Source organism: Lissotriton helveticus, chromosome 4_1 (genome assembly GCF_964261635.1).
Source record: "Lissotriton helveticus chromosome 4_1, aLisHel1.1, whole genome shotgun sequence".
In the NCBI taxonomy this organism is placed as follows: Eukaryota; Metazoa; Chordata; class Amphibia; order Caudata; family Salamandridae; genus Lissotriton; species Lissotriton helveticus.
In genome coordinates, this window is record NC_136063.1 from 253,765,514 (window position 1) to 253,778,246 (window position 12,733).

A 12,733-nucleotide genomic window follows, 5' to 3' on the forward strand; every position below is an offset into this window, starting at 1 on the left:
TGGGTCTGCAGAAACCAAATGGGAAATTTCGGATAGTACAGGACCTTCGAAAGATTAATAACATAGTCGTTTCGTGTTGTCCAGTGGTACCGAATCCATCAGTGATACTGTTTCAGATTCCATTCCAAGCTGAGTGGTTCACTGTGATCGATCTTTGTCAGGCTTTCTTTTCGATCCCTTTGGACGAAGAAAGCCATTTTCTTTTCGCATTTAAGCTGGAAAATCGCGTCCTAACATGGTGTCGTATCCCTCAGGGGTATACAGAGAGCCCATCGATCTTTAACCAGCTTTTGAAGAAAAATCTTGAAAGTCTAGTACTGCCCCAGAAGTCAGTTCTGGTCCAGTACATAGACGACCTCCTCGTGGCGTCAGAAACAGAAGAAGCTTGCAGGGAAGACTCCATTGCTTTGTTAAATCACCTAGCTGCCAATGGGCACAAGGTGTCCCCGGGGAAGTTGCAGTACTGCCTGACAGAAGTGCAGTACTTGGGACACAGAATAGAGAAAGGCAAACGAAAGGTGTCACCAGACAGGATAGAGGCGATCATGAAAATGAATGCGCCTAAGACACAGAGAGAGGTCAGGATGTTCCTAGGGATGGTGGGTTATTGCCGACAGTGGATCGTGAACTTTTCACTGAAAGCAAAGCCCTTGCAAAAACTGACACACAAGGAGGTGAGCGATCCGGTACCATGGGACAAAGACTGTTTGATGGCATTCCTACAGCTGCGAGAGGACCTGTGTCGGGCTCCGGCATTGGGAATGCCTGATTACAATAAACCATTTTTTCTTTACTGTTGTGAGAGAGAAGGTTGCGCGTTGTCTGTGTTGGTCCAAATCCATGGGAATGCCCGTAGACCAGTTGCTTATTTCTCGGCTACTTTAGACCCAGTAGCCGCAGCGTTGCCCGGATGTCTCAAATCCGTTGCTGCAACGGGTGTCAGCATTGAGAGATGTGAAAATATCGTCATGGGGCACCCGTTAGAGGTATGCGTGCCCCATTCTGTTGAACTGTTGATGACCAGGACCAAAACACAGCATCTGACCAACAGCAGGCTCACGCGATATGAGCAAGTTATTCTTGCTGCAGAGAATGTGACCCTCAAGAGATGCTCTGTTTTGAACCCTGCTACCTTGATGCCACTTCCAAATGATATCGAGGATGATGATGAATGTACAGACCATGACTGCCTTGATGTGACTGAACTATGCACCAAACCCAGACCCGACATCGTAGATGAGCCACTGACCGACCCAGACGAAATTTTCTTTGTCGATGGCTCATGTGTAAGAGACGAAGTTGGGCAGTTGAGAGCAGCTTATGCTGTTTGTACAATTACTGGAGTTGTGGAAGCTGGGTGCCTGGAAGGAGTACACTCCGCTCAGGTAGCTGAAATTATTGCCCTGACACGTGCTTGTTTGGCAAGCAATCAAATTCGAGTCACCATATACACCGACAGCCAATATGGTTATGGGGTAGTTCATGATTACGGACAGTTATGGTCTCAAAGAGGCTTCATGACCTCTTCAGGCTCTCCCATTCGCAATGGAGAGTTTGTGCGCCTGTTGTTAGAGGCGTTGCAATGCCCAGCAGGTATCGCAGTTGTAAAGTGCACCGCACATACCAGAAATGAGGACTTCGTTTCAAAAGGCAATAGATATGCCGATGAAGTTGCGCGGTATTGCGCGGAACAAGGGTACTCTTTCACAGAGGTGGAAGTGGGTGGAATAAATGTAAGGACTGAATTAGCCATGATACTGGAAACTGTTGATACTTGGGATGAACTGTCAAACATGCAAGAAAATGCTCCTGATTCTGAAAAAGAAACATGGGAAAAGGCAGGATGTGTAATGGGTGAGTCCCATTTTTGGGTCTCAGCAGACGGCAGAGCAGTGTTGCCCAATGAGATGGTGAATCCAATGGCTAGACTCATACATGGTCCCGTACACTTAGGGAGAGATGCTATGCTGAGAGTGTTTAGACAGACTTGGTACAATCCTAAGTTTAGAATAGCAGCAGAAGCAGTGTGCCAGCGTTGTGTAACCTGCCAGCAGCTGAACGTAGGAAAAAGAACACCAGTTGCGCTGAGCCACATAGGAAGGTCTGGAGGTCCATTCAATCGAATGCAGATAGATTTCATTGAAATGCCAAGGTGCAACCGCCTCCGCTATGTCCTGGTGGTTGTTTGTGTGTTCTCCAGATGGGTTGAGGCATACCCTACACGTAGGTGCGACACCCTCACAGTGGCCAAGTTACTGCTCAGGGAACTCATTCCGCGCTTCGGGGTGCCGGCCTTTTTGGAATCAGATAGGGGAACCCATTTTAACAGCGAGCTTGTGAAAATGATTTGCGCAGCTCTGAATATTGATCAGAAGTTGCATTGCAGTTACCGACCAGAAGCCTCAGGAATTGTGGAGCAGATCAATGGCACGATCAAGGCCAGAATAGCCAAAGTTTGTTCCTCAACGACCCTGAGTTGGCCTGACGCCCTGCCATTGGTTCTCATGAGCCTTCGTAGTACCCCAGACAGAAGAACGGGGTTATCACCACATGAGGTGTTAATGGGGAGAGCAATGAGGCTGCCATCTGTCCCAACTACTGCACTGTTAAATATCACAGATGATATGATCCTGGACTATTGTAAGGGGCTGTCTGACGCCATTCGTTCTGTGTCCCTTCAGGTGCAGGCTGCCGAGGTTCCAGCGTGCCAGGGCCCGTGCCATGACCTGTACCCTGGGGACTGGGTCCTGGTGAAAAAACATGTGAGAAGAAGCTGCTTGGATATTCGTTGGCGTGGGCCCTTCCAGATCATCCTGATCACGAACACAGCTGTGAAGGTGGGAGGCCTGCCCAATTGGATCCACGCGTCACATACGCGAAGGGTTCCAGCACCTCGGGAAGAAACAGCTCCTCTCTCGGATAGACGTCCAGAAGAGGACCGAGAAGCCATAGAGGGGGCTAGCCAAGCTGTAGAGGTGCCAGCGGAAGCAGGGAACGAGTCTGACCAAGCTGAGGACGGTCAGTACAACAGCGAAACGGAAGACGCTACTGAAGGGGAAAGTAGCTGGGAATACGAGTCAGACACTGACAGGTCTGACAGAGAGCGAGAACAGACAAGAAGGAGAAGGAGTAGAAGGGCACGTGGAGAAGCTAATTGGCCGCAAAGAAGGAGCTCTAGCCTGAGGTCAACTCCAGAGGTAACCCTTCCTCCGATATCAGAAGACTCAGACCCAGAAGAAGGTGCTCAGGGCGCTGAAGCACCCGACCGAAGAAGGTCAAGAAGAGTGCGTGTGCCTAACAGAAGATACTCCACACCTGAGTGGACATATCTGGCGACAAATGTCTGTGAAACCGGAGACAGGGAGGATCCGAGTGGTGGTGGTGTCCAGTTCTGAGCCCATTATCACCGTGGAAATACGACTGTTGGTACCCGGAGTCGAACAAGAAGGGTCACTAACATTCATGCTCCCCAGACCTCCCCGCCTCAGCAAGTTAAAACACATGTTCCTTTCAGAATTGCAATTCCCCGACTTTGGTACAACGATAACAGCACATGAAGAGCACAATCTTCGTTTGGAAATACTGAACTATGCTATTGAAGCTGCAGGCACAGGCTTGATAGTAGACTGTTAAAGGACTTTGTAAATAAAGTGAACAGAAAAAAGAAGATTACCTAGCGCCCAGGAAGCAGAGAATTTTAGGGAACTTCCCTTGAGTTGATGGAGAAGGGCTAGGGTTGTCTTTATTGAACTGTTAAAGGACTTTTGCGAAGAAGGTTGTCAGCTTCCAGTTGTGTGGACTCTAAAGACAAAAAGGATTAAAAAGAGACTGTAAAGGAAAAGGAGGAAAAGAACTTTTTGCTAAGATAAGAGAGAGCCACATTGTCTGACGAAATGGAGGCCGGCACCCAGAACCGCAGAGCTAAATGTATAATAGGTACACTAATAGTAGGAGTGATAATATTAATAGCTTTAGTGGTAACAATTTCTTATGTAAAGGGACATGAGGAAGAGGCAAAGGTAACTGATGTGAATTCTGTAGAAACGCTTACACCTACTGTTGCTGGTGAGAAAAGGGAAAACACTCAAGAGAAGGCGTTATTAGCTGCAGAGGCCCGTAGGTTACACGTAGATGAGTCCCAAGGAGACTTTAGGTCAAATGCTTATGCTAAACTCTTATATGAATACGTGGATGCCATGGAGGTTAAGGATTGTTACGTCTGCATGCAGTTGCCGGCGTCTGTAGATGAGGGCATCCGATATCATCACCTCCCGCTGACATATGGCATTACATGTAGCTTATTGCTTAGTATATTTTATGAGAGAGATAGTTTTGAATACTATTTCTCCAATTATGATTCAGTGTTGCCAGAAGTCCCAAATTATAAGCAGATGAACAAATGGGACTACTGGAAGAGTGAAGACAGATTGGCCAAGTTCTTCATTCCTTGGATTACCTTAGATACTTCACATGCCCGTAGGAATAACCTGACATGCAAGGTGTCAGAAGTCGAGAAGAAGTTCATAGGGCAGGTGGATGATCGTTACAGGAGACAAAAGATTTTGAAAAAATCAGGACAATGGAAAACAGATTGGACCGAGGAAGAGAAGGCACACAAGAGAAAGGGTAGTAGTGGTCCAATAGCTTTAGATAAGACGCAGAGAGGAAAGCTATGTCTTCACCGAGCCAAAACGTATTATGAAAATGTATACGTGGGAGAAGTTGACGGTGAACATGCTTTCAATATAGAGTACTATACTAAGGATTTCCTGAAAGGAATGCAAGTGATTCCAAATGTGTATTTTGTATGTGGAAGAAATGCCTACGTGAGACTACCTGACAACTGGTATGGGTCATGTTACTTAGCAATTGTCTTCCCCAAAATATATCATGCACAAGACTTAGTGATCATTGAGGGCAAGACATCATCGAGGGGAAGGAGAGATATAGGAGATGCAGAAATGGTTGGAGATGTCTTTGGAGCTATGTTCCCTCTTTTGGGAGTAATCCTTAATGATGTTAAAATTAGACGACTGGCAACAGTTGTCGACAGGTTGTCTGCCAGCACTGCTCAGTCCTTAATGCTGGTAGAAGGAGAGATGCAATCGATAAGGGCTATGGTTCTTCAGAACCGTCTTGCGTTAGATGTCCTACTAGCAAAAGAGGGCGGAGTCTGTAAGGCTTTGAAGGTCCAGGAATGCTGCACTTACATTCCAGACAATTCGAAGCCCCTTGAGAAAGTTATTGGGAACATAACTAATATTCACAAAGAGATCGAAGATTTGAGTAGAGAAAATGTCTGGGAAAAGGTGGGCCACGGAATGAGTGCAGTTGGAGGGTGGATTTCCACCTTAGGCAAAAGCTTTGTGTGGTATATACTAAAACCTATCATCATAATATTGATCTGTGGGATTATATTGTGGGGATTGGTGAGGGTATACAAATGGTACAGAGCAAGAAGGTCAGAAAGGGCCCAAAGAGAACAGCTGCAGAGATTGGCTGCCATACAAGATAATCAGTACAGGAGTCTGAGGGCTCTAGAAGCGCAGAGACAAGTTATGCTACCAATAACTGCAGTTTAAATGTTAGTGATGACCCCGAGAGGTCATCAAAGGGGGGAACTGAGAGAGCGCAAACTGACCTAAATGTATGAGTGCATCACACTTACCTGTAGTAAGCACAAATCATGAGGAGAAATGCCATGAGTGCTAATAGTATCTATAATTATATTCTGAATGTATAGCTAATGTAGAGATTTAAATAGAAGTGGAACTAATACAGAAATGTGTGACACTATATGATTTTAGTAGATGTGATTATTTCTGAATCCATGTCGTGTAGCTGTTAAAATGTAAGATGGTATGTGGTTAAACGCAGAATGTGGTAGGCCTCAGGGCCAGAGCTAAAAGGGAAGGTGTTTCTTTTCACGACATAGATTGTATTAATGTTTTGGTCATTGCATTAAATGGGCCATGATTTACAGAGATGTTTACTGAATAATAGAATAAGAGTATTAACATGCTTTAATTAATGAAGAAGTTGAATGCTATAATCATGATGAGAAATATTATAGGCCTGAAATGTTTTAGCATTGATTTACACGTACATGTCTGGGCCAAGAAATGTTGCAGGCCTTTTTGGAAGTCTATGAGAGTTGGGTTCTTGGCAGCAGATGTCTGGCTGCAAGGAAAGGGGGGATCCAATTATAAATGAATGAATAGAGGTCTGTTCAGTAGGCGGCCCAGACATGGAGGAGGGTTCCGGAATGTTTAAGGGGTATCAGCGGGCCGGAGAAGAGTCTGAGAAGCAAGGTCAACTCTAACGTATGAGGCCCAATACAAAGCATCATGGAAAAAGCCAGAAGCTACACCACGTGAGGGGCGTCTCGCAAGGGGCGTCTCAAATGTTGTTGACTGTTTTGTATTAGGGACAGCACCCCTGGGTGGAGTTAGAGCAGATACCTGAGGACCCTCTAGAGAGCGGATGGGTAGGCAGAGAGGGGTCATGACTGGAGAACTATAGGTTTTCACCAAGAGACTTAGAGTGAGTGACTTCCCTTGGGGGTCATTCACTGCTGACACCTTTGTTAGGTTGGGTTTTGGTTAAGTAGGGATACCATCTAGAGCAGGGTAGGGACAGCCTAACCTGTGCGTTTTCCTCCAACTTAAATGAAGGAGAGATATGCGTCAATGCTGATAGCTTTATTATTCTTAGAACTTGTGTTAGTGATTTCCGTTGCTCGTCTGAGGGCTTTCCGAGAGCACATGTATGTAATTGGACCTGTGTATCTCGTGAATCTCATTCTGAGATGCTTGTATTTGCAGCTTATCATATCTTTACAATAAACTTTTGAAAGCTAGAAGTTGTTTGTGATCTTTGGGAGCAGAGTACTTTCTTGGGTGAACTGGTTTGGTACAGGGGCACTTTCATCCTCCAAGACAGGCAACAAAGGTTCAGTCGACCAGATCGAGGTTTGGATCAATAGTGATGAAGTATCGATCAAAATCTCGCCCTTTCAGGGACTGTCCGTGAAATTTACGGACGGTTGGTCACCCTACTTGTGGTGCCTGCCACAGGGTGCAGGGATATGTAGTTCACTTGATCCACGCCCAGGGATGAAGGGTGGCCCGCTATGGGCACCCAAATCCGTTTCCGCCTGTCTTTTCATGGCGGGTTGACCGTTGCGAAAAGATAGTCGGAAAGGGATATCGTAATCCCTACGTCGGCACTGCCGCAATGTTAGACAATATTTTCGTTCCTCAAGGTGGTCGGAAAAGGACCGCCTTGCAGGATTGTGGCGGCGGTCTTCATGGCCGCCACGCTTCACCAACGATTCCCCCCGCCATCGTGGTGGCAGGCCCACTGCCATCGTAATGACCCCCATATTTGTATTTTGATTTAGACTAGCACAGATTCCTTAAAATTCCTTTTTGAAGATTTAGTAAAAAGGATCTCATCTTGAAATCCCTTTGCGAAAACTGGCTCCAGATTGCTTTATATTAAACCTGTAAAAGCTGTTTTTTTAGCTGTCAAAAAACCAATACCCCTATTTAGAGATATGTCAGTAGATATATATACACAATGTCAAATCCACTGTAACATCTTTTATTGTAATCGCACAGGGTTTGGCTAATGTTTATAATGCACGATGTGTCACTTAGTTCTCTTCTCTTACTCAAAGGATAGCTTCGTCTTATTTCTTGAGGCGTTAGACCCGTTTCCAGTTGCTGACTTGGTAGCGCCCTGCCCCAAAGTTCGGGTCTATAGTTGAGTCCCTAACAAGAGTCACATGCATCGATGGTGCTTCAAAAAGTGCTGGCCAGCGTGCAATGTTGTCAAGCCTCCCAGTATGGCGGAGTAGGTGCAAAACCCCCGGGCACACCGATGGCAAATCGTAATCGCTTAAATGGGTATTCACGTCGAATATGCAGAAATCATAATTTACAGACCACGCGTCGCCTGGCCCACCCATACTCACGCGTGCTGCCCTCCCCGCTGCTGTGTAACAGATGGAGCACGCGTTGTAGGCTGATAACGGTATCTCATGGTACAGATGTAACCAGCCCCACTGTGCTCACTCAGGCTTTTGTTTGCCTGCCGGTGGACCCTCAGACTCCGGGGCCCCTATGCGTGTCGCCTCACCGCGGGGAATGGGGGTCACGCAACACATCTGCAATCCCCCCCTCGCCCTCCCCCCCCCGCCCCCCCCGTAAAAGGGACCGCCAGTGCCTCGGATGACGTGCTGGGCGCCTCCATCACGTCTGACAGCCAGTGGGCAACGAGGCTTTTAGCCCATTCGTCGTTTTAAATAATTTGCTATTTATAAGAATTAGATTTAAGAATAAAAAAGTTAACCTTACACTAATTTCGAAGTCAGCAGTTGCGTTGTTCCTGCTTGAGGTGTAAACTGGCCGACGGCTCCGCTTTCTCGCCAGGAGACCCCCGGAGTCACCCGCTGCTGTGCTCTCAAGAGGGCGTTGCATCGGTTTATATAGGGGCGTCCACCAATCAGATGGCCGAGCACCTGGCATGAAATCAGCGGGGTTTCCCCAGCCCTCTCTACCCACTCTTGTGCTTACTTTTATTCGCCAGAGGTGACATCATCTATTGGAACACTTTACTAAACACATCACCCTGCAGTGTGGTTGTTGAATAGCTGATCACACTGCAACGCTGATAAACTTCCCTTTTTAGCGCGAACTTGACCCGAAGGTTTCAGGTATCAGAGGCTTTACACGAGCACCTGTTGCGTTACATGAGGAGATATTCGTTATTGTTAGGCATGGGGAGATTACGTGATTTGCCCAGAATCACAGGATGTTCAGCGCCATTGCCGAGACTCGAACCGGTTCCCCAGATTTGAGCCGTTAGGCCAACTCCTCTCCTCTTCCCTTTAAGTGTTTCATTTATATAGCGCGTCATACCTCTACTGGGGCGCTGGCGGCCACTTGTGGTCAAGTATTATTTATTCATGTATTCATTCATGCAGTTTTATATAGCGCGGACATCACCCAATGGTGCTAAGGCGCTTTACAGTAATCAAGATTCTTTACATAAGATACAAAATTAAAAACATAACATAGGGCCATTGTTATCCCCATGCCCTCGGGGTTTAGAGTGAGGAGGAGAGGCCAGATAAAATGCCTTTGAAGGAGGATTTCTCCGATTTAAAGATAACCGTCGAAGTGTAGCAGGCAAAGCCCTATGGGTGCTTGAAGGAGAGGCAAACCGCGGTAGGATACGACGCCACGAAGCAAGCTGCTAGACGAAATGCAATATGTTGGACTTGTAAAAAGCCAGCGCATCACAGTTCATTCATCATCGAAAGATAAGGAGATATTAACCAGGAGAAACTTTGTTCTGAATTTATAAGCAAATCAGCGACACAGGATCGCACCTAATGTGCCAAGGAAGTAACTAATACGAATGGTTACCTTAAGAAGAACCAGTAAAAACGTCCCTTCTAATATACCAAGAATTCCAGACAGCTATCAGTTCGCCCTGAAGAAGTCCTTTTATGGACGAAACGCGTAGGCATCGGCTACAGTCTGTTTTTTATGAAGAAAGAATCGCTTGTTGAACCAAATAAAGACTTTATCACTCTTCCACTGAAGACTCGTCATTGACCGGGACTGCAATTATTGGAATACCATGCTACAACATTGTTTATTATAAATTGTTATGGTTGTACTGTACAATAACAGATCACTTTCATTTTGTTAAAGAGTGCTGGACATTTTTTTGAATTTTAAGTGTTTCATTTATATAGCGCGTCATACCTCTGATGGGGCGCTGGCGGCCACTTGTGGTCAAGTATTATTTATTCATGTATTCATTCATGCAGTTTTATATAGCGCGGACATCACCCAATGGTGCTAAGGCGCTTTACAGTAATCAAGATTCTTTACATAAGATACAAAATTAAAAACATAACATAGGGCCATTGTTAACCCCATGCCCTCGGGGTTTAGAGTGAGGAGGAGAGGCCAGATAAAATGCCTTTGAAGGAGGATTCCTCCGATTTAAAGATAACCGTCGAAGTGTAGCAGGCAAAGCCCTATGAGTGCTTGAAGGAGAGGCTGTCTCTATCCTGTGACTACATGACCAGGGATGAGCTGGAGTTGCATTAGTGTAGCGCTTCATACCCCACCGCGAGGCGCTTAAGTGCTACATTAGATTGCTAACCCCCCACATTGTGAGTGCTTGGTTGGAAGGGTGTTGTGTTGGCATGAGGGCTATAGGGGTAGGTTGTTTTGGTGGCACGCTTATCTAGTCTTAAGTCTCAGCTCTTAATAGTGCTACGGTTGGAAGAAGAGTGAGTACTTTACATTAATCAGTTGTTTTGAAGGGCATAAGTGAGTTTACAATTAAGCAGCAGTTTGTATGTATTTCAATACAAAGCAGTTTTTGCAAAGTTATTCCAGGATGACTGCCTTATTGCCATTTCTCTGGAAATTCCCTCCATGGCACGACGTGCCAAATCAATATTTAGCCAGAAAGGCCCTCCTGCCCAATTGCTGACCTAAGGTATTGAAAGGAAGTGACAAATCTTCTGGTGAATTAAATCTTTATTTTTATATTTTTTATTGAAAATCTACAGTATCCACAGTATCAAAGCATTATATACATAGTCAATAAATCATAATTCCAAAGCCAATAATATATACATATAAGTTCATTCCATTCCATACCATACACATCTCTTCAGAGAGTCAAATGATCACACATAGGACCCCATATTTGCATACCCAGCGCACGCTTCCGTGAACCTTTAAGCAAGTACAAACTAAATTCTAAGTTCAAAATGTTATATAACATATCACGCCACATTTCAAAAGAAGGTGCCTCTGGGTGCAGCCATGTAGATGCTATACATAACCTTGCTACTCCCATAGCTACAAAGATAAGATACCTGTACTTAAACATCAATGTCCCTTGACACAGATCCTCCCCAGTACCTAATAGCATGATCGAAGCAGAAATATTTATAACCACACCCGTAACCTGTGACAGAAACCTCTCAATATGCTGTATATATAAGGCTAATTTAGTGCAAGAATAAAAAACATGCAAGATATCAGCATAGTTGACACCACAACGAAAGTATTTCCCATCGTACTGGCTTCCCCATTTCTTCATCTTTGCGGGGGTATAATATAAATTAAATATTGTTTTATAATGCTGTGTTTTTAGGTTTGCCGCCATAAAGATGTTACCTGCTAGGTCAATCGAGTCCTCTAAAAACGCATCTTGTAACCAAAGGACCCTCCCCCACTTAAGATTATGTTTCTCAAGATCATCTGTTTTGGCAGCTTGTAATATGTTATAAAGAACTCCAATGCTTCACTGTGTTCTAATAGCTTCAACAATCTTATATGGTTTTAAGATAGTGAAATGTTTATTTAGAAAATCACGTATCTGAAGGTATTTAAAAAAAATGGCTTAGGGAGCTTATATTTAAGCGATAGGTCAGAAAAAGAACTAAGCTGCCCTCCTGCATCCATAAATGTCCCAGTTGTGTGATTCCAGAGAGTCTCAATTTCCCTGCCACACTATCTTGAAATATTGATGGGAGAATCTCTACAGCAGACAGGGGTGTATAAAATGAGAGTCTGTTAAACTGCAATTTTTTTTGGTCTATTCTCCAAACTCCATACACAGCCCCCACGATCTTAAAACGAGTTCTCTTGTAGTAGCTACCATCAATTCTTAAAAAGAGACAGTTTTTTGCCTGAGACTTCAGCACCATCTGGTAAATTGATGGAGCTTCGGAAGGATTGTCCACTACCTCGCCCGTTAACAAAAGTCGTATATTGGCTAAAATACAGGCATAGTAATAAAACGTGAAATCAGGACCAGACCACCCCCCTCTAACTCGGGGTGATGTCATAAATCATGCTGCCCTCCGTGGTTTCCCTGGGGCCCACAAGAATCTAGAGCAAAGAGATTGCAGTTGTTGTAGTTGCGAGTGGGAAAGTTCCAAAGGTACTGACCTAAAAAAGGATAACACTTTTGGCAAAACATTCATTTTAAGCACATTGGCCCTTCCCACCAACGATAGATGGAGGCATTGCCACCCCTCAAGAGCTTGTTTAATGCTTCCAATCAAGGTCCCCCAATTGGCATCAACCAACTCTCTTAAACACACCCGAATATTAATACCTAGATATATAACCACCTTAACAACTCTAGGTTCATTGATGATATTTTGGTTAGTATAGAGAACCTGAGTTTTACAAGTGTTAAGCTTATAGCCGGCCAAATTTGTACGCAAGATATTCAATTTCGGGTAGCGCCCTCATTGTGTCAGATGTTATGATGGCAATATCGTCCGTATATGCACAGACTCAAAATTGATATTGCCCCACCATAAAGGGTCTTATCCTAGCGCTTCGCTCAAGCATGTCTAAAAAAGGATTGATATAAAGCGCAAACAAGAGCGGAGAGCAAGGACAGCCCAGACGTGAGCCTCTTGTGATCTGAACTACCTTTGATGTTAAGCCCATAGAACCGATCCGAGCCACGGGGGAATGATATAGAACCTGTAAAGCCTGGATATAACCCTGAGGAAAACTCATCGCAGATAAAACTTTCCACAAAATGTTCCATGATACCCAGTCGAACGCCTTCTCGACGTCGAGCAGCACTATTCCAATGTCTCTGGCCTCCGCTTGGGCAATGTCCAATATGGTGATAACTCTTGCTATGTGATTCACCATCCCTCTGCCAGGAA

The 12,733-nt window shown here is 45.0% G+C and overlaps 1 protein-coding gene across 1 annotated transcript in view; it reads right to left on the minus strand.

Moving 5' to 3' along the window:
* Window positions 1-8,460, minus strand: part of LOC144828510 (uncharacterized) — a 57,014-nt gene extending 48,554 nt beyond the window's left edge. Inside the window, exon 1 of the mRNA XM_078686745.1 lies at window positions 8,361-8,460. The gene's annotated coding sequence lies outside the window, so the exon portion shown is untranslated. The remainder of the gene's footprint in view (window positions 1-8,360) is intronic.
* Between the last annotated feature and the right edge of the window lie 4,273 nt (window positions 8,461-12,733).